The following is a 22,728-nucleotide window of genomic DNA, read 5'->3' on the forward strand; positions in this document are numbered from 1 at the left end:
TCTCTTGTGTTTCACTTCTGTTTATTTCACAGTTATAATCTAACAAAATTGTGTTGATATAAGCATCACTTCATCCCTGTGAAACTGGTTGTATTGTCTCTTGGCTGTGTCGTCAATGTCTTATCTCCAGAGGTGTATATAAAGTGAGGTTAACCGAAGCTAAGCTTCAAGGCCTGTCATTTCTGTGAGTCTATTACATACAAATCTAATTTTGGACTTTTAGTCTTATCTCCTTTTCTTTTTAATAGGGATCCTAAACTTGTATAAGATTCAGGCCACATAAAACCTGGATCTACTCTTATAGTTATCTCAGATACAAATGACATGACACAGGTTGAAATGGCAGTCAACAGTAATTGAATTGGCTCTTGAAGCTACATTGTAAGTTCTTATGCTCAGTATTTGGTAGACTCCTAAAATTTGATGTGGTTTTGACCTAGATGTTAAAATGTAAATTATGCATCATGTGGTTTGCTCTCCAAAGGGAGTACATAAATGTGATTCTAGAGTGATTCTAAAAATTTTGAATTGCCAATTCAGATATAATTACTGGATGATTGAAGATTTTATCTCCCCATAGTAACAAATAAATATACGTGCTATGCATTGTAAATATCACATCAGATTTTATGTGTCTTCTTACTAAACAGCTGTATGAGTTTGGTAAGGCTGCTGTAAGAAAGTACCATAGTTTGAGTGGCTCGAACAACAGGAGTTTATTGTCTCACAATATATGAGAGTCTAGAAGTGTGAGAAGGTTCTGGCAGGGTCGGTTTCTTCTGCAGGCTGTGAGGAAGAGTCTGTTTGATGCCTCTCTCCTAACTTCTAGGCTTTTGCTGGCATTCTCTGTTGTTCCTTGGCTTCTGCTGCATCACCCTGATCTCTGCCTTCCTCTTCACCTGGTGTTCTCCTTGTGTGTGTGCCTGTGTCCAAATTTCCCCATTTTACAAAGTCAGCAGTCATATTGGATTAGGGACCCATCCTACTCCAGTATGACCTCATCTTAATTTCTTACATGGACAATAGCTGTATTCCCAATAAGGTCACATTCTGAGGTCCTGGGAGGTAAGACTTCAGCATAGGAATCCTGGGGGACCAGTAACAACACATGATAGCAAATTACGATCAGAAAGAACAGTATATGACCTTCATGCAGTTGGCCTGCTTCTATTGTGGACAGTGCTTAGAATTCAGGTTAGCAGATCTAAGTTATTTATCTGCAATAGCACAGCCAGCCAGGACAGCTAAATGTATTGAGCATTTTTCTAATGTCAGTGGACAATAGTTATAGGTATTTATTATTGCTATGATCAGGAGTGCAGAAAATATCATATCTTTCCCCCTAGGTTGTGGCTTCAAGTTGCATTCAGTTCTGGGGCCTGCATCTTTAAAGCAACTGATATTGGAAGACACAAAAAAATGATCCTTCTTGCTAAACCTTGACAGCTTTTGGCGTTTGCCTTTAAGGGGGAATACCGTTGACACTTTTGAAATTCTTTCGACCATTTAGGGTCTTAGTATCTTAATAAAACATTCTATTCTAAAGGGTATTTCCTCATATAAAAATATAGGTACTGCATTCAAAATAAAAATTTGAAATTTTATCCTCTATACCTCTCACTGAAATAGTGGCTTCCTTAAATTTTTGAGCAAAGTTGAGCGATTGATTTTATCACCTGTGATTCATATTTAATTTTAATTGAAAAATGGAATCATCAAAAAGAAATTAAGAGGAGGCAAAGAGGGAAAAAGAGAGAAAAGCGGGTGACCAAATGTGAAGAAAAGAAGAAAAAAGACCTTCATCTAACTTTTCAGAAAGTCTTTCTTAAGTAAGTATTGTAGTTTTGTAAATAATTCTGTCTAGAGAAGATAAAAGGAGCAGATTGGCCAATTACCTTCAAACTGTTTGATCACATCCATGTTTTTGTTAATTATTCAAGTTTTAAGAGTCATCAAAGAATCCTAATGCATAACTCAATAGGAGGAGCAAAAGCTAAGACATGGGCAAATTCTTTTTATGTTTGAGATTTTGCCCACTTATGAGCACATGTGCTTTTGAGTGTTGATCTGATTTAAACCCTGTTCGTGGAGAGGAGGGTGATAGTTTAGTCTTTGGAAAAAGAGGAAGAAGGACATAAAGATGCTTAAAAAGTCAGCAAGTAGAGTAGAGGTGTAGGATGAAATGAAGTCCTTGACATTATGTGACCCACTCTGTCTTTCCCCATTGCACCCACATCCTTGGCCCAGCCACACATCTGTTGCTCCAGCCCAAGTGATAATCAACCATATACAGTGATAGAACCAGAATCTTCAAATAAAAACTAGCTGCCCAAACTGTTTAAGGGTCTTAAGAATAAACGAGAGGAGATGATTAGACAAAAGAAGCAGGTTGATAAGTGAGATGCTATAATAATGTGGAAGCGAGTTCCAAAGAAACATTTTTACGAAGCCTGTAATATATTACTTTAGTTGCATCCTGATTGTAAGTTATCAGAGCATTTTATGGGCACTGTAATGGCACTAGAAGTGAATGTCTAACAAAATAATAGAGTGCATTACCAATTCTTCTATGATGACCACTGCTGAGAAACTATTAAACCATTTGTCAATGTACCTTGGTGTCTAATAGTAGTTTTCAAGAATGAGTGATTGTGAAAACTATTCAACATTTTAAAGTTATTATTTCTCCTTATACACATTCCATTGAATCATCAGTTTCAAGTACATCTATTTGTCCACCCATGCCTTTTCAGTAAGCTGATGGAAAAGTAAACAACAAAAACAAATTGTGAAAGGATAGAAGATACTAACAACTGTGAATGGCATTTGGAAGGTCTATTTACTGTTTCAAATGGAATTGATGTTTGGTTACATTTTGAGTATTGTGCAAGTTGGCCCAGAACATTACAATAGAATATATATAAAACAGAACTTTAAAATAGCAAAAACCTGCTTTGCAATAAAACATTAGAGGTCTGGGATAGTAGTTTTCATGCCATTATAAAGAATTTCTTTACAATGGGCAGATGTAACAAGCTCTTTAGAAGCACAGCCTTAGATATTATTTATAGTACTGTAGGCACACCTTGGAGATATTGTCCTAGAATCAAAATTGTCTCAGAGTCAAAATTGTCTCATCTATGATTGTGTCTCTGTCATCTGTGCTCTTGGTTGTATTTAATGCCTGCCCTATAGACAGTGGTGCTTCCCAGGTGGCTCAGTGGTAAATAATCTGCCTGCCAAGCAGGAGATACCAGTTCAAATCCTGGGTTGGGAAGATCCCCTGGAGAAGGAAATGGCAACCCACTCCAGTATGCTTGCCTGGGAAATCCCATGGACAGAGGAGCCTGGTGGGCTTCAGTTCCTAGGGTCACAAAAGAACCGGACATGACTTAGCAACTAAACAACAATTGCAGGCATTGACAACATGGAAGTTGTTCTATTGAAACATTAAGTTCTGCCCCTGCAGCCCTACAGCTGGGTTTGGCTTTAACTCGGTTCGGCTTTTACTGATTGCCTGGTCCTCTGAGATTTAGCAGCAACCTCCATCTGATCCCTAACTGGAGCTGCCCATCTTGCAAATTTTGTTCTGTTGTGGAATTACCTTGTGCCAAACCCTTTAGGCTCTCTGATTCTTAGCTATTATTATTTCTTAGTTCAGTAGTCATAATCTTGAGAATTTCTGCTATTTCTTCCACATGTTGTGAGAGGTGAATAAAACTTGGATAGGACAGGTGTCCATCTCAGACACGTTACCTAGATCTGCCTGGCTGACTTTTCTATCTACTGAAGCTGACTAGTTTGTTGAAGGGTAACCCACAAGGTTATTTTCTTCTCAAGGTCCAGAGTAGATGTGGTGTAAGTCACTAGTACGATATTTACTAAATATCTGCGGTATTTTCTGTCATCCCACTCATGAATTTCAACCCCAAAGTAGGTTCAGGAAATAGAGCCACCATATTGTCTGTGCTCTCTTTGTTCTCCTTTTTCTATTTCTTTCTCCTTTTCTAGTCTAGAAATGATCTGTATTTTTATCACCTCTCTGTTTTGTAGGGAAAACTGCTCTTCTGGCATCTCTTAGTTTTTTTTTGCTTTTCACCGCTCTATGATGTAAACCCTTGCTCCAAGTCCCCTAGGATTTGCTTCTTGATATTTAAATCCAAGCTTTTGGAATTTTTTTCCTCTCTGGCTGCTGATACTTGTGTTTCAAAGCCATGGTTTTAATGACTACTGTCTGCACTGTTGACTTACAAAGGTCAAATTAATTGCTCAAAGGTCAAAATAATGATTCTTTGTTCTCTCTGAATCACCATACCCTGAGGCATGGAGAAAGTCCTCTTTGCTACCTAAATATGGTGGAATAATGTAACTAAAGGAAATTGAAAAAAAATCAGCACTTAGTTTAATAGCAAAATACTCCACTATGAAGGAAATCCACAGTGGAATATAATGATAGGTGTACTGTATATTTATTGATGTTTACTTATCTCCACAAGCTAAAACAAAGAATAATAAATGTCCCAGTTACATGTCTTTGTATTTATTCTAAATGGGAAAGACTAGAGATCTCTTCAAGAAAATTAGAGATACCAAGGGAACATTTCATGCAAAGATGGGCTCCATAAAGGACAGAAATGTATGGACCTAACAGAAGCAGAATATATTAAGAAGAGATGGCAAAAATACACTATACAACAAGAAATATACAAAAAAAGATCTTCATGACCCAGATAATCACGATGGTGTGATCACTCACCTAGAGCCAGACATCCTGGAATGTGAAGTCAAGTGGGCTTTAGTAAGCATCACTATGAGCAAAGCTAGTGGAGGTGATGGCATTCCAGCTGAGCTATTTCAAATCCTGAAAGATGATGCTGTGAAAGTGCTGCACTCAATATGCCAGCAAATTTGGAAAACTCAGCAGTGGCCACAGGGCTGGAAAAGGTCAGTTCTCATTCTAATCCCAAAGAAAGGTAATGCCAAAGAATGCTCATACTACCGCACAATTGCACTCATCTCACACGCTAGTAAAATTCTCCAAGCCAGGCTTCAGCAGTACGTGAACCGTGAACTTCCAGATGTGCAAGCTGGTTTTAGAAAAGGCAGAGGAACCAGAGATCAAATTGCCAACACCCGCTGGATCATTGAAAAAGCAAGAGGGTTCCAGAAAAACATCTGTTTCTGCTTTATTGACTATGCCAAAGCCTTTGACTGTGTGGATCACAATAAACTGTGGAAAATTCTGAAAGACATGGGGATACCAGGCCACCTGACCTGCCTTTTGAGAAACTTATATGCAGGTCAGGAAGCAAGAGTTAGAACTGGACATGGACCAACAGACTGGTTCCAAATAGGAAAAGAAGTACGTCAGTCAAGCCTGTATATTGTCACCCTGCTTATTTAACTTATATGCAGGGTACATCATGAGAAATAGTGGGCTGGAAGAAGCACAAGCTGGAATCAAGATTGCCGGGAGAAATATCAATAACCTCAGATATGCAGATTATACCACCCTTATGGCAGAAAGTGAAGAGGAACTAAAAAGACTCTTGATGAAAGAGGAGAGTGAAAGTGTTGGCTTAAAGCTCAACATTCAGAAAACGAAGATCATGGCATCTGGTCCCATCACTTCCTGGCAAATAGATGGGGAAACAGTGGAAACAGTGTCAGACTTTGTTTTTTTGGACTCCAAAATCACTGCAGGTGGTGACTGCAGCCATGAAATTAAAAGACGCTTACTCCTTGGAAGGAAAGTTATGACCAACCTAGATAGCATATTCAAAAGCAGAGACATTACTTTGCCAACGAAGGTCCATCTAGTCAAGGCTATGGTCTTTCCAGTAGTCATGTATGGATGTGAGAGTTGGACTGTGAAGAAAGCTGAGCACCAAAGAATTGATGCTTTTGAACTGTGGTGTTGGAGAAGACTGTTGAGAGTCCCTTGGACTGCAAGGAGATCTAACAAGTCCATTCTAAAGGAGATCAGCCCTGGGTGTTCTTTGGAAGGAATGATGCTAAAGCTGAAACTCCAGTACTTTGGCCACCTCATGCGAAGAGTTGACTCATTGGAAAAGACTCTGATGCTGGGAGGGATTGGGGGCAGGAGGAGAAGGGGACGACAGAGGATGAGATGGCTGGATGGCATCACCAACGTGATGCACGTGAGTCTGGGTGAACTCTGGGAGTTGGTGATGGACAGGGAGGCCTGGCATGCTGCGATTCATGGGGCCACAAAGAGTTGGACACCACTGAGTGACTGAACTGAACTGAAGTAATGTTCTCCAGTTAAAATACAGTTAACACTAAGATGTTTTTGCTATAATAGAGCAACACATGCTATAATTGAGTCTGTTTTTGAAAATCTAATGTGAACTTGCTGTTTCAGTTGAATCCTCTTACCTACAAACATCATTGGTTCATTTATTGAATGTCTACTGTATGCTGGGAACTAGGGATAAGTAAGCAAACAATGGACATGCCCCTAATCTACTAAATGCTGAGAATTTTCCTTAGTCACTAAAGTAACTATAAAAATCCGCAAGCTCCCACCCCATGTAGTGGGACCGGAACCCTACCTTTCCAAGTTTAAAGCCACATCTAGAAATCTGCACTTGTGCTGTCTCATGGAAGAGTTAACTGCGTATTTGGCATTTCCTTCTCTACCTCTCAAGAGAACACTCCGTTAGATCCCCAGAAGTATCTCAGGATACATGACTTTTAAGGGTTTCCCTGGTGGGGCTGAGTTCTATAAACGGTTAATGAATAATATCATAAAGAAAAGTTTTTTTAAATAATTGAAGCATACTTCCAGATCATCACAGAATGCATGCAGCAACTTCTCACCAACTGTCCAGCTCACACCTGATAGTGTGTGTGTGTGTGTGTGTGTGTGTATGTGTGTTTGGTGCTGCCCTCTCCATTTGTCTCACCCTGTCCCTCCCCTGCTGTGTTCACAAGTCCATTCTCTACATCTGCATCTCCTTCCCTGCAAATAGGTATGGCCTGGAGGGATGGGATGGGATGGGGAGTGGGGTGGAGGGCAGCTAGGGAAGGAGGCGATGTATGTATAATTATGGTTGATTTGCATTGTTGTATGGCAGAAATGAACACAATATTGTAAATAAAAATTTTTTTTTATTTAAATAGAAAAAAAAATACTTCCTTCCTAGCTGTAATTTCCCAAGATTTCTTCTGTTTTTTAGAAGAGTAGAAAATGATTCCATAGTTTACACAATGCATATTTGGTATATTTCCTTTCTTCTTGGGTTTAAAATAGATACAGCATAAATCTGCCACTCCTTACAGTCTTTTCTAATAAAATAATATCATAGTCTGATTCTAATATTACTAAGCTCAAATTAATAATACATCAAAATCCAAAGAGGTAATGATATTTTACACCTACACAGGAGAACTTTGAAAGTTTCATTAGGACTAGATTTAAAAAATAATGACATTTATTTTGAGCCTTCTTTATTCTTATAGTGTATGGTCTGATGGAAAGTCAGGAAGAATTAAAGTTGATCATGAGATTGAAATAATCTCTTTCAGGACACCAGAGCTTTATACTAAATTTCCACAAATGCAAAATTTGAAATATACATTTTCCATAATGTTGTCGGCCAGTGTTTCTTAAACTTATATAACCTATAAAGTCTTTTTTAAGGAAAAACAAAAAGAAGCACAAAAATCTTCTATGTGATCCCTGGCATTAAATCATTTTTTTTTCAGTGTTACTTAAAAATATGCAAACATAAAGCCAGGCATAAATACCTTATGCTTATACTTCTTACAAAACATAGTTACAAATGAATGCAAACAAATTTCTAAATATGAGAAATTCAATGTCACAATATTGTTTTTTAATGTAGAGGCGGCGTTTTGTGGACATGAAATGTCTGTTCACCATGTGAAGAAGACATGGGCTTGCTAATGTACAGATTCTCGTGTACAATCCAGTGTAGTATAGTGACAGTTCTCCCTATTTAGTGACCATTCTCCCTATTTTGTGGAAATTCCGTGCAGTGTCATCGTTGTCCTTTTTTGTCTGTGTTCCTATTAATACTTCTTGATGCCCAAATGATTGTGTTTACAGACATGAACACTAGGTTCATATGAGAGCACATGGTGATAAGGTAGTGTGGTCCAGAAGACCCAGAAAGCACTTGCATTATTTCTTTTATTATTATGGAAAATCAAAATACAAATATTATAAATATATTATTAAAATGTAATGTTTAAAAGCAAACTCAAGATTTTTATACAAATATGAAAATAACTTGAAAATTTTATTTGACTCCACTATTAATGAGGAAACTAATAAGATGTTATCAACTGATTCAGCAGAGAGTTCAGAACACCAGAGGTGCATAGTTGAGTCAGGAGTGTTGAAATGAATCTACAGATAGATGCAAAACTGGCATTTTTACATAGAGTTGGTATGAGGAGAGGAATTTTCCCTCCAGTAGAAGGAATTTGCATATCCTTGCATAAGTGCTGCTTTAACTTCTATGAGTTATCTGTAATTTACATCGTTGTAAACTAGTTCAAATTGCCATTTAAAAAATCAGATAACCAAAAAGGATATACTTGGTAAATGCCTCCTTTGCATTAAAGATACCCGGTCTTCTTTTGATTCATTTGAGTCTTTCACAATTCGTCCACCCCATATATCTAAGACAGATATGCAGACCTATTCATGGACCTCTCTAAAAAGCCTGAAGTTCTCCTCTGCTCATCTGTCTCTTGAGCACTCCCTCAAATGGCTGATAGGTGAGCCACGTGAGCATTAGTCTTAGCGGAATATACAGCTTTCCCTCAGATATAACACCCAGCAACCTGTTTGAATGAGTTAGATGTCTTCTAGGGGAATGAGAACTGTGATAACTAATCCCAGATGTTTTACACATGAAAGATTTACCCAAAAGAGTTATAATGATAAGTCAAATTCACAGTAGGAGTGTTTAATATTCCCTCCCTCCCTCCCTCCCTTCCTTCACAATTGTTCCATATCAGATACTGCACTGAGAATGTTATATATGTTATTTCATAAAATATCATAATAAGCCTCTTGGCATGTGCATTTTTGAGAAAATTCAACCTGAATATTATACTCAGCACAAATATTAAAAAAAAGATTTACACATCATAGTACTTCCCACCTAATCTGGGAAATTGAGTGTCCAACCTACATTTTTTTTCCCCTAGTCGTGTGTTTCCATTTGGCACATGTGTGTGTGTGTTATTCACTTAGTCGTATCCAACTCTCTGCAACTCCATGGACTGTAGTCTACCAGGCTTCTCTGTCCATGGAATTCTCCATGGACAAAACTAGGCAAAAATAGTAGAGTGGGTTGCCATTCCCTTCTCCAGGGGATTTTCCCGACCCTGGGATCGAACCCCGGGCTATGCATTGCAGGCAGATTCTTTACCATCTGAGCCACCAGGGGAAGCCTAAATGGCACTAACTTACCTTGTAATGTGTTTATGCCCCCTTACCTTCCTTGGCTAGGCTACAAGCCTCTTTAGCAAAAGAGCCATGTTTTATTCATGTGTCCTTGGTTCCTTGCACAGTGACAGGCACATACTGGGAGCTGATTACTTACTTTGGAGCTTATCTGAAGTACACATACACAGTAGAGCTAATGCCTAAAATTGAACCTCTGGAAAAATTCTGTCCTAAGTCACTAGTTCTAAAGATTTTACTTCCTCTCTCAAGATGTTTCACTACTGCTAGATAGATTTTAGGGTTTAATAGATTTGTTAAATGTGGAGCTGTTAAAATTTGCTCTGGGGACACAGGAAAACCTTGTCTTATCACTGGATACAGGCTTGCAGACTAAATGTCATTATGTGACATCTTTGAGAGTGAAGGAAGCTGTGGCAATGCAAAAACCATTAGACATCATCTAGGATTTTGCACCACAGTTATGTATCCAATGAATGGAGAATAAGAAAGTCTTAAATGCCAGAATTTTGTTTCCTTCAAACCTCCCATGCTCACATACCACATTTTACCCTAAAGTGTTTCTTAGAGTAAGAGTGAATACCAAAGAACTACTAAGGAAGTCGGAACACAGAGAGCTGATATTCCCCCTGGCAAAAGCAAGGCATAGAAACCAAAACTCAAGGGAGATTGGAGACTGAAAATTAGAAAAGTGGAGGGAAAAAACTACACTAAAATGCTAGGAAAACACTTCATTGTGCTATCAACTGTTTGAGGAATAAAAATGAAATGTAGGATTTAAAAACAATGTATTATTGGGCAAAATATACACACTTCTTAAATATTAAATAGGCTAAACTTACAGAAACAGGAACTGTTGTTCCTTTTCAGCAGTAGAGCATTTCTTTTTAGTTTATCACCGATGAGAGTAAGGAAGTAATTAAAGTGTCTATCCACAGTTTCGACAGCAATCTGGCAATATTTTCTGAAGATACGTGACATGGCTGTCACGATTGAGATAGTTATCCAGTGTCCCGGTTACCTTGGGTTTTAATGGTCACTTTCTTCAGGGTATCTTCCTGACCCGGGGATCTAACCTGTGTCTCCTTGAATTGGCAGGCGCATTCTTTACCACTGAGCCACCTGGGAGGCTTTGTTTTCTCTTAAAGCAGTCTTTGGGGAAAAAATCACGTTGATTTTCTTCTAGACGGTTTCATACAATAAGTAGTATAGCCTCCTTAGAAGCTTAGAAATTCAGTAACTTATATGGTTCATGTTTTTTTTTTTTTTCCACTTTTTAATTGTATCTTTTCATCTTATAAACAGCTCCTCCCATTTTGGAAAGAATTTGGGACAAACAGGTTAGAAAACCTTTAATAAAAAGGAATGAGGAGATTTTTTTATACCAGTTAGGCTAAGGAAAATTTTTGTATGTTTCAAAAATTGGATTGCCCATAAAGGGACCTCATTTAAAATTGTTTGGGGAGGGAGCTGTGTTGACCTGATAACATTTTATATTGGAATGCTGATCTATTCTTGGTTGTACTTTGTATATCAAGTACCGCACCGGTCACAAGCTTGGGTTTCGTGTGAATATGCATAATACTCCTTGTTAGGAGAGCTTGTAAATCCCTCACTGGCAATAGTCACCAGAAGTAGATGCACCTGTCTTCCCAGCTGGGATTTGCTCATGGGAAAGAGAGTTATTTAACACCATGTTATCCTCATGGACAGCTGTATATATAAGATGCCCTAGGGTGTGCAAGACCTAAATTTTGTTTGTTAAAAAAAACATTGAATGTCAAAATGAAATTTGGTGTGAAAAGTGTTTTGATGTTTTGATTCAGTAGCTTTAAGAATATATAGAGTTGGATTAATAGAAAAAAATGTTAGTTGGTTTGCTTTGGTCTGATTGCTCTAACAGCTTTTAATGACTCAGCGCACACCAATATTTTCAGCTCAGATTAGCTTGGGATTTAGCATAAAATACTTCATTCTGTTTTGGTGCAAGTCCTTTGTTAAAACATGGGGCTTTCCCTCAATGCCACAGCCATAACTGCTTGTTTTTGTGCATTTTCATTTTCTGTTTTCTGGTGACAGACTTTTAAACTCCATAATAGGAGCAGTGTCTATTTTGCTAGCCATTCTTTTCTCTAACTCACTGCCATTGTGTTAGCTCTGGATATATTTGTGCTTAATAAATCTTTGTTGAGTGGATACTTGAGTGAAAGAAAGGATGTAATGTTTTTTGCTGACCAGGAAAGAGGTAGTGACTCCTTCTTAAAAACTCTCTGATTCAAAATCACTGCAAAATCTAGAGATCTCTTTGAGTCCAATTTTTAAATGGAGGTATAATTTACTTATAATAAAATGTAGATTTTATAGACATGGCTTCATAGTTGTTTTTCTTTTTTTTCACATCTATTTACTCATATAATCACTATCTCAACCAAATATATAGATTTCACATTATTCTAGAAAGTTCCCTCCTGCTACTTTCCAGTTAATCTCTCATAACCACTGTTCTGATTATTACTACAGCCTCTTTTCTGTCCTTTCTAGAACTTCATTTAAATGTAACCATGAAGTATGTGCTTTTTTTGTGTCTGTGATAATAAGAGTAATAAGGAAGGACAATATTATTTAAAAAACTATTCTGTGTCTCTTCTTGGAGGTTTTACTGGCCCTATCTTCCCCAGTCTCTAACCATTTGCTCTTAAGAATTCCAAAAATATAGAGAACAAGATTCTTACATGTAGAGTTCAGAAGTACCACTCAATTTATAACTTTGTACTATGAACCTCCATTTGAAAAGTGAAACCCATCAGTAATAATCTAAATAACTCCAATGTTAATAATCTATTATGTAAATAATATATGTATGTAATATATACTATTACAATATACTAATAAATAACATGGAACTTATTATATTATAATAAATAACCTAAATAATCCTAATTTTCAGAGCTAGGAACATAGCCCTTCTTCCTGACTCCTCTACGCTCTACATAGCAGTAACCATTGGTTTCCCTTATCTTCAAGACAGTTCTGTGAGTAACCAACATGTGTGTGACAGGTTGTAGAAGGAAAATAATATGAAAAAGAATATATATATATATATATGTATGTATAACTGATTCACTCTGCTGTACAGCAGAAATTAACACAATATTGTAAATCAACTATATTTCAATAAACTTTTAAGTGAAAAAAAGGAAAAAATCTCCAAAAGTAGATATATCCTCTAAAAGTTCTTCTTTAAAATATATTTTCAATAACATATAGCATTTGGGGATATAGAAGGTATGTAGAATTGCAAAGGAGGTTTACAAAGAACTAGTCACTTTGCAGGCAGTGGGAAGAGCTTGCCAAGTAAAGCCTGTAGAAAATGGATTCATCGAATTAGAGCAGTCCATGATTGACTGCCAAAGCCAGCTTATTTTCTTTGCTGGTTCCAAAAAAGAATGTCTGAAACTTTGTGGTGATGGAAGGCTATCTTATAGAACATGCTGGCAGAGCATACTTTTTCAGTGGCTCTAGTCAGTATTATTATAGACTTGATGGGATACTTAAGGCTCTGGTAAGGATTTTTAGGTCAGAAAAAAAAAATTAGACATAGGAGATTAGGGAGCAAAATGTGTTAGTTTATTTCACAGCAGAGTAAAGCAATAAAACAGCCTTAGCAAAGCCACAGACAGGACTTGTAGAAGTCTAACAATTTTCAACTTCTCTTGTAGAAACATTTGCTGTTACTAAGGAGACCAAAAAGTATAAAATTGTGATCTAGGGAAAGTAAGTCTAGTAGTTGCTGAAAAAGAGTTAATACGGTATTACAGTCGGTAAAGAAGGCATCCTTTCAAAGATGGATGAGATTATTGATTCAAAGGAAGAAAATTCCCACAGTCAAATTACGTCTTCTGTAAAGGGTGCGATTTTGTACAAGAGAGTTTGATGCAAGATATGTGGAAATTTCATGAAATGGCAAAAAGAGAATCTGAATAACCTGAAACAGAGTATGAGTGTTAGCTGAAGTGCACCTAGAAGATTATTTATCTATTTTTCTTTCCCTTTAGACCTGGTAGAGACACTTCAAGAACTGCTGAGTCCTGGGGAGGAGGGATTGCCTGAGGACACCGTCGCTTTACCTTGAGGCGAGTGCAGAAGTTTCCATTATAAGGTAATAACTAATTTCTACTTTTGGTTTTTGTAACCTTAGAAAATTAATGAAACCGTGGTGTAAAATTCGGCTATACTATCAGAAGTATTAAAGATGCTCCTAATTTATTTATAGCTTTGTTGTCGGTCATGCTTTATACCTTTCATGTGGAGTATGTGCAGAAATAATTCCTTGGCAGATATTATCTTCATGTTTGAAGTTGGATGATACGTAGACACAGTGGGAATTGCAAAGCACCAGTCTGGCCACTTTGGATTAAAATATCGTTAGCAAAGATTCTCTCTTGTGGTGCTTCTTGGCCTTTTCCTTCTTGCAGGCACACAGAAAATGGTAATGTCCCTGTGGTACTCTGCAGAGGCTGCTCATTCCCAGAGACAACTGGTGCTGAGCCCCGGAGCATCTGAAGGGATGGAATCTCAGTAGATCTGTAAACCACTGTGTAGAAGAGCTCTGCTGGGGAGCAACAGATGCTGCTTTTTTGAAAACTCTGAAGTGTATCCCCAGCTTTTTATATGTCCCCGTGATCAGAATGTGGATTTAGAGAAGCTTTTCATAGAGGGAAAAAAAATGATACTTTGCATTCTAAATTTTCCTATGAAGTTCATTTTCCCTAAAGATTGCCCAGTGTTTTATATCACGACACTTGAACAAGTGTTTTCCTTCCATGTCCATCTGTACAATGATAAAGAAGTCCTCTTTTGGAGGACCCACATAGGCACATCAGTTTTCACAGAACTCCTTGTTCTCCTAGGGATCTGGGCAAGTTTACAGAAGACAAAATATTCCTCCAGGGATAGAAGGAGCCCCTGCAGCCTGAGGTAACTGTAGAGTTTTAGTCCTCCCTTCCGTATTTGGTCTGGTCTGGGTAAAATTAGGTTATCTCATTCAAAAGAAACTGAGTAAGCATTTGACGGATTTGGGGCCTGACTCAAACCCAGACCGAATATTGCAGAATTAGAGGATACAGGCTGATGGGACTCAGCTACTCTGGTGCTGCTTTTATGCCTTATGCCAGTATTGTCGCATGTACCACCACAGTTACCACCTCAAGGTTAAGAGGTAACAGCTGAGATGTCCAGTGTTATTTCCATGAATGATGGGCATAAATACCCTTTGGTCACAATTCTGTCAGTAGAAGCAGGACCTTTGGTTTGCTTTGCTTTGGTTTTATAACCTCTGTGTCTTAGAGTTTGCTCTTTTTTTAAGTGATTAACAGATTTTTGTTAGAGCAGTTTTAGTTTTACAGAAAAATTAATTGAAAACTGCAATGAGCTCCTCCTACATATCCTCCCTGAAAAGCACACATAATTTGTTCCATTATTAACATCTTTTATTGGTATGGTACAATTTCTGCGATTGATATGAACCAATATTGATACATTTTTCTTTTAACGTGTTGCATAAAGGCTCACTCTCTGTATTGTGCATTCTGTGGGTTTGAAAAATGCATAATGACACATTTTCATTGTTAGTGTATCACATAGAATATCTTCACTACTCTGAAAATTCCATGTGCTTCCCCTCTTGGCCCTTCTCTCCCCTCACTGAAATCCTGGCCGCCTTTGGTTTACTGCCTCCACAGCTTTGCCTTTTCAGGAATGCCATACAGCAGACAGCCTTTTCAGACTGGCTTCTTTCTCTTAGCAATATGCTTTATGGCCCCTCCATGTCTATTTGTAGCTGGACAGCTCATTTCTCTATATTGCTGAGTAATATTCATTGTACAGATGTACCACAGTTTGGTTTTCCGTAGCTTACTAAAGGACATCTTGGTTATTTCCAAGTTTGACAGTTATGAAAAAAAGCTCCTATGAACATTTATCTGCAAAGTTCTATGTGGACATAAGTTTTCAGTTGATTTGGGTATATGCCAAGACGTGTGAGTCCTACATCATATGGTTTAAGTATGTTTTGTTCTATAAGAAATCTCTAAACTGCCTTCCAAAGTGGCTGTATAATTTTGCATTCAGTATGCAGGAGGGTTCCTGTTGCTCCACATCCTTACCAGCATATGGTGTTGTCAGTGTTAAAATTTTAGCCATTCAAGTGATTATGTAGTGTTTTCTCATTGTCTTAGGTTTTTTTAATTTAATTAATTTATAAGGAAATTGTGACTGCCCAGAAAACTCTGGATATTTAGCCACTAGAAATTTCTTTGGCATTTACTTGGTAATGACATTGATTAAGAATCTGAACTTCCCCCTGGCAATATCCACTGTGGTCATGCATTTTTATGAGATAAGCGTGTGTGTACACCTAAGGGTTTATGCACCTGTGTCTGTGTATACCTTTTATTCTCCATGATAGAAAGAGGTCATAGTGGGCAAAGACTTTTCTAAAAATACACCATCAAAATGAACATATACAGAGTATATCAAAGAGATTTTTGTTTCAAAAAATGAAATATGAGTATTCTATGGATCCAACATGAAAATAGGCCATGCTTGATGTTATTTATAGCTAGTTTTTTGACATGAATAACAGTGTTTATACAGGCCACATCAAATTAGGCACTCTTAATTTTTCTATCCTGTTAAATTCAGCCATGCAGATATAGCCACAAGAAAGATTCTTTTTAGTCCTTTTAAGTTACAGTTTGTTTGTTTTATTTTTTCTGTATGCCAAGTGCATGCTTTAGATTTGATTGTATTACTTGGTAAACATTTCTGATGAGATGGACTTCCATACTAGGATGTGACTTTCTCCTGTGTAAATACTACTCCTTTCATTTTTCTGTCTGAAATATGGCACGGTGCCTGGGTGAAGGACAGAAATGCATGACACTTGTTAAAGACAGTAGGGAAGACTTTATTCAGGAGGGACTATAGCAATGAAGTTTTGCTGCAAGAGAAAGAGAAATGGCTCACCTTCAATACAACAAGGACAGTGGGAGATTTATAGCCTAGGAGCAAAGTGGGGATCAGTGGATGGATGGAAAATTACCAAGGCCAGAAGAATTCTTGCTAGGCTGACTCAACAGGATTCTTGCTGAAGGCAGGTCAGGGAGAGAAGATATGGGTGTGTGTATGTGTGTGTTTGTGTGTGTGTGTGTGTGTGGAAGCTGATCTAATATGAAAGATACCATAGGAAGAGTCCCTAAACTGACTCAGCAGAATTCTTGCTAGAATTGAACTAAGCAGACCAAGGAGAGACCCCAAGGTCAGAGCCTAGTTGAGAAGAGGATTCAGAGAATCCTCACCCAGATTTGGTCAAGGAAGAGAGTCTTTGTCATCTGACATATTACAGAATTTCAGTGACCCTATATTGTTATTATGTAGATAGCCCTATATTAAATACTGTAGGAATCTATTAACAAAGTCTTGAAGACACTTAAATGAGGATTCTAATTTAAGGAAAAAAATAAGGAAATTAGATCATGTAAATAGTTTTCTGTAATATTCAAGACTAACCTATTTAATGGAGTATAGATCTGGTTTAAAAGTTAAAGAACTAATAGGTATGAGCAGCTTTTATGTACAAAACAGAATCTGAACAGTGACAGAAATGTGAAGATATAAAAAGGCGCACTCTACTACAGGAGGCTCCAGGTGGGAAGGAAAGAGAACTATTTTGTGTTAGTGATCACAGAATTTATATATATATATATATATAATACACACACAAAATTTCATAAAGAAGTAGAATAAGAGGTCTGTTGGCACTGGGTATATCTTAAATCTAGATGGCAAAGTCATTGATATAGTGGTGTATAGAAGACTTTTTTCAAACTTTAGTGTGCATAAAAATAACGTGGAGTTCTTATTTAAATTTCTTTCTCTCAGACTCCAAACTTAAATGTCTGAGTAATTTGAAGTGTCCAGGATTCCTCACTTTTAACAAGTATTCCAGGATACTCTATTATCATTGTCATTCAGTTGCTCAGTCATGTCCGACTTTTTGTGATCCCATGGACTGTGGCAGGCCAGGCTTCCCTGTCCTTCACCATCTTCCAGAGCTTGCTCAAACTCATGTCCATTGAGTCAGTGATGCCATCCAAGCATCTTGTCCTCTGTCATCCCCTTCTCCTCTTGCCTTCAATCTTTCCCAGCATCAGAGTCTTTTCTAATGAGTCTGCTCTTCTCATCAGGTGACCAAAGTATTGGAGCTTCAGCATCAGTCCTTCAGTGAATATTCAGGATTGATTTTCTTTATGATTGACTGGTTTGATTTCCTTGCTTTCCAGGGGAATCTCAAGAGTCTTCTTCAATAAGGGACCTATAAGCCCTGTTTTTAAAAACACTGAATCTGTACTATAATATTTACAGTTTTCCTCCCTGTAGTGTGGCTGATGTTAGAAAGTACCCCCTGAAAACAGGATAATAGGGAAATTAGGGCAAAAATATAGGAACCCCAAGAATGTACGGATTCTGACTTTACAGAGTCAGTCTCTTACAGAGACTGACTTTCAATAGTGTCATTTATGAAGGATTGTCTTAAAAGTTCAAAAATAAGAAAACAACCTGGACAAAATGTTCAAGTATTAGAACATTTTAAAAAAGAGTGATATGTATATTTTGTTAATATAGTAAGTATTTCTAAATAGATAAAATATAATTCAATTATATCAATGAATTGTTTATTTCACAGGTATCAATTAAAAAATATTTAAAATTATAGGGGAATGATAAATAACGAAAACCAAAAGTGGGGTATTAAGTTAATTAGTGCCTTTATCTCAGTGGAATATTATTTTTACTACTTTGAAGAATGATGACATTTACAAAGTATTTAACATAATATTATGTTAAAGAAAACTTAGAATCTACAAATATGTGCTTGGAATGGCTGTTCCCATATAAAATATGTATGTATATGTGATGAAATTTTAGGTGTTTTGAATTCTAAAATTTTTAAAATATTACATGGTAGTCACAAAATCAGTACTAGAATCTGAAACCTAGGTGAAACAATACTATGTAGAAATCAGAGGCTTTGGTCATGAATTTTTAATAGTTAAAGAGTAAATAATTTTCAGGTCACAAGGTGCTTTGAGATTATGCTACTATCTATCCCAAGGAAAATTTATATATATAACAGGGATACCCATAGCTGGCTGATTATAACAGTTATTTGGGGAGCTTTCTGAAAATATGAATTCCTTAGAATCTAGACAAGTGCTACAATTTTTGCAGATTGGAGTCTGGGTCTTGGAATCTGATTTTTAAAAGAATATGCTATTGATGGCCTTACTGATTAGCAAAGTTTGGCAACTACTATTGAGGGAAAGATAATTTATGCCTTTAAGAATTTCCACAATGATCAATATATGGCACCCTTCCCCCCCAAAACTCCCAAAACTCAAGACAAATAATGTCAAATTCTAGATTGTTTAATGTATATATATATCATAGTAAATAGCGTAGACATTCAGAAGCAGGAAGGAGTAACATGAGGAGGATAATTTAGGAGAGCATTCTGGATCAAGAACCTCAGAAGCATTAGTGGCAGTGTGACAGGAAGGGGGACCCCTTCCAGAACCCGAAATGGGCTCTTGTTTAACACTCGGAAATGAATTGTCCGAGGAGACACATGTGCTAACAAAGCAAGAGATTTTATTGAGAAAGGGCACCCAGGTGGAGAGCAGTAGGGTAAGGGAAGCCAGGAGAACAGCTCTGCCACATGGCTCACAGTCTCAGGTTTTATGGTGATGGGGTTAGTTTCTGGGTTGTCTTTAGCCAATCATTCTGACTCAGAGTCCTTCCTGGTGGTGCACACCTTGTTCAGCCAAGATGGATGCCAGAGAGAAGGATTCTGGGAGGTGGTTGGGCATGTGGTGTCTCCTTTTGACTCTTCCTGAACTCTTCTGGTTGGTGGTGGCTTATTAGTTCCGTATTCCTTACCAGGACCTCCTGTCGTAAAACAATTCATGCAGATGGTTTCTATGGTGCCTGACCAGGGTGGGCGGTTTCAGTCAGTGTGCTTCCCCTAACAGTGGGGTAGCATAATGCTGCAGAAACCACAAACTTCATCACTTAACAACCTTCATGTCAAGAGGAGAAGTGGTGAGACCTTGAAGTGCTTAGAGATGGCTGTAAAAAGATTGCACCATTTGGGGACAGCAGCTTTCTCAGCAATCCACAGTGCAAGCCCTTCACCCCTTCCCTAGAGGTTCAGATCCCTTTCCAAGCTTCTCTTCCCATTTTGGATCCAGGTTCTGAGGCACAGAGAAGCACTCATGGGAGAAGCACTTTGGGATGGGAGAGTCCTATGGAGTCTAGAAATCAGTGTTTCTTTTTGTTAGACTTTTTAAACCCACTCCAGTATTCTTGCCTGGAGAATCCCAGGGACAGGGAAGCCTGCTGGGCTGCCGTCTATGGGGTCGCACAGAGTCGGACACGACTGAAGCAACTTAGCAGCAGCAGCAGCAGAGCTGATTAACAGTCAGTGTTGTGATAGTTTCAGGTGATCCACAAAGGAACTCAGCCGTGCATATACATGTATCCATTCTCCCCCAGACTCCTCTCCCATCCAGGCTATCACATAACATTGAGCAGAGTTCCTGTGCTATACAGTAGGTCCTTGTTGGTTGGTTATCCATTTAAATAGAGCAGTGTGTACATGCCCATCCCTAACTATTCCTTCCCCTCATCCTTCCCCCCAGCAACCATAAAAGCTGTTTCTTGAAGTCTGTGAGTCTAAATTAGTGTTTTCTTTAGATGAGAAGAAAGGCAAGGAAAGAAACTTTAGAATATTTGTGGAAGGACAAAGCATTTATTGCGTGTGTTTAGTCAAAGATATGATGGCATTTAAAAGGCATCCGTCACAGAGTACATTGAAATTAAATCTTTACGAATAGGTATGACTTGTTTCCCCAAATCAGGAAAGGCAGAGGAGAGGCATTTCAGTGATGGGGACATCGTGTACTGATGTCGGCCACATGTGTGTCTTCTGAGGACTCAGTTTCTTCTTTAACGCAAATGTTAGTGAGTCCAAGCTCACTCTGCTTGCCCTACGACAGGTCAGTGAATCCGAGAGATGAGGTGCTGAGGCAAGGAAGAGATTTTAACCAGGGAGCCAGCAGACCGAGAAGATAAGCAGGCTTAGCCCGTGAAAATAACCATCTTCTTGGAGTCTGGATGTCAGATTCTTTTAGAAATTAGAGATGAGGGGAGGTAAGGAAGCCAAGTAAAAAGGCCATTAATCTTGCAAATGTCTCTGAGAATGGCATACCTCAGGCAGGGGATGTGTTCATTTCTTCCTTCCTGCCATCCACGGGTGGGGTGGACAGGGTTCTGAACAAAGGCACTTTAGTTTAACAGTCAGGCCGAGGGGCAGGATTCTCCAAGGCAGGCCATTCTGTATGATTATAATAAAAGTAAAGAAAAGAAAGTCAAAGAAACAGTTCAACTTGGAGCCAGAACTGGCTTCCTCCCTGCAGCATAAATGCTTTTGTTTAAACTTATATTCTTCTAGCTCAGTTGCCTGAACTGACTGAACTTTGTTTTATGCAACATAGGGTCTAGGAGTCGGAGGTCCACGAATGTTTCTTTAATGAACAAAACCAATACCAGCTTGACTAGAGTCATTTGAGGTGTGGGCATAGATGAGTTTGGATGGGGTTGGTTCTCATGTGGGCAGGGCCTCAAGTCCCAGAAGAATGTGGACTTGGTCGTACAGTCAAGGTTTCTGAGAAGGATAATGAGAAGATAAATGTGAGTTTTGAAGAAGAAAATCAGCCAACAGTAAAGGAGATGGATTAAAGAGAGGGGAATAGGAAATGTAATTAGCATGCTAATTAGCTAATTACCATGAGAGGAAACCTGGATGAGGCTGTTGGCAGTAAAAAGAAAAAAAGAAGTGGATAGCATAGGGAAGTTTCTCAACTCAATTAAATACTGATTAATCACCTACTAAGTGCTGGTCACTGTTCTGGACCAATCAGTGAACAAAATAGAGCATATATTTTATAAGGATAAAACAATAATTTTAAAAAAACTAATAAATATAATCAGTAAGGTATATACATGTCAGAAGTTGCAGCTGTTATAGGAAAACACCAATTTGAGCACAGTAAGGACAGCCAAGAGGGAGAAGGGTAGCAGATCGTGATATTACAGAGGATGGTCAGGGGAGGCTGAAGATTTGAGGGAGGTCAAAGAGTGAGCCAGTCCCCAGAGGGAACAGCATTCCAGGCCAAAGAAAGAGAGCAAAGGCCCTCAGTTTGAGGGTGCCTATGGTATTCCAAGAAAAGCTACATTTAAAATCTGTTTCAAGCAAGATGCTAAAAGGCACCCATCACTGACTACTGAGATGGAGGATTTGGCTGCTGGAAACAGTCTTCCTCCTTTGTAGTTCTGCTGCAGGCCAGATTGGATTTAATTTCTAAGGGACAAAAGAGAAGGAAAGAAGCAGTGTGAATTGAGGAGTCAGCCTCAGGCCATGCCTATAGTTAAAATGAGAGAAAGTGAAGTCAGAGGAAAACCCGGATGGAGTCTATCCTTAAAGCTTTGTAAAGAGGGTTGGGCTAAGAAAAGGAGGCCCCCTGGTGCCACATGCAGGGAAAAAAAAAAAAAATTAAGGAGACTAAAAGACTGTAGGGACAAAACCCTGATGGGGTTGGGAGAGGAGGCATTGGGTTACCACGGCCACTAATGACTCCAGAAAACAGTTTCAATTGACTGAGAAAGAAAGCATAGGATTATGGTGTATCCAGGTATTTCTGTTTCCTCCACCAGGTACAGTGACCGTCTGTGCTGTTAAGAATTAGTATCCTAGACAAGTTGAGTTTTTCAGCTCAGCATTAAAGGTACTTGAATAATGTTTTGAAATCTGTCTTTGTTAAGAAGTGCTGACAAGCTTCAAAGACTCAGATTCAGTGTGTGTGGCTTCACTTCAGGAGTACGCAACTTCTTCCTCTTTGCTCCTCCATCTGCTCTGATTTCAAAATGAGGCCCAGCTTTGACATGTAGAAGAATCAAGTTTTCTTCAGGACATCACCAAAGCTTGTATTTTATTAATGCGTCAAGCCTTTTTCTGGGGCACAGTGACGTTCGGCTCTCAAAAGGCCAGCAGAAACGCAGGGTTATCCTAGGGTGAAGAGTTGAGCCTGTCAATATTTGGTAGCCTCTTCAATAGCTCCCTTAATGGATTTTTTCTTTTTAAA

At 38.3% G+C, this 22,728-nt stretch overlaps 1 protein-coding gene across 2 annotated transcripts in view; it reads left to right on the plus strand.

Moving 5' to 3' along the window:
• B3GALT1 (beta-1,3-galactosyltransferase 1) overlaps window positions 1–22,728 on the plus strand; it is a 628,268-nt gene that overhangs the window by 194,988 nt on the left and 410,552 nt on the right. The window contains exons 2-4 of one of the 2 annotated variants that reach the window (XM_070357856.1): window positions 12,414–12,498; window positions 13,522–13,625; window positions 14,377–14,443. The gene's annotated coding sequence lies outside the window, so the exon portion shown is untranslated. The remainder of the gene's footprint in view (window positions 1–12,413; window positions 12,499–13,521; window positions 13,626–14,376; window positions 14,444–22,728) is intronic. The other variant, XM_070357857.1, reaches the window with a different exon arrangement.

This window comes from Bos mutus, chromosome 2, assembly GCF_027580195.1.
Source record: "Bos mutus isolate GX-2022 chromosome 2, NWIPB_WYAK_1.1, whole genome shotgun sequence".
Taxonomy (NCBI): Eukaryota; Metazoa; Chordata; class Mammalia; order Artiodactyla; family Bovidae; genus Bos; species Bos mutus.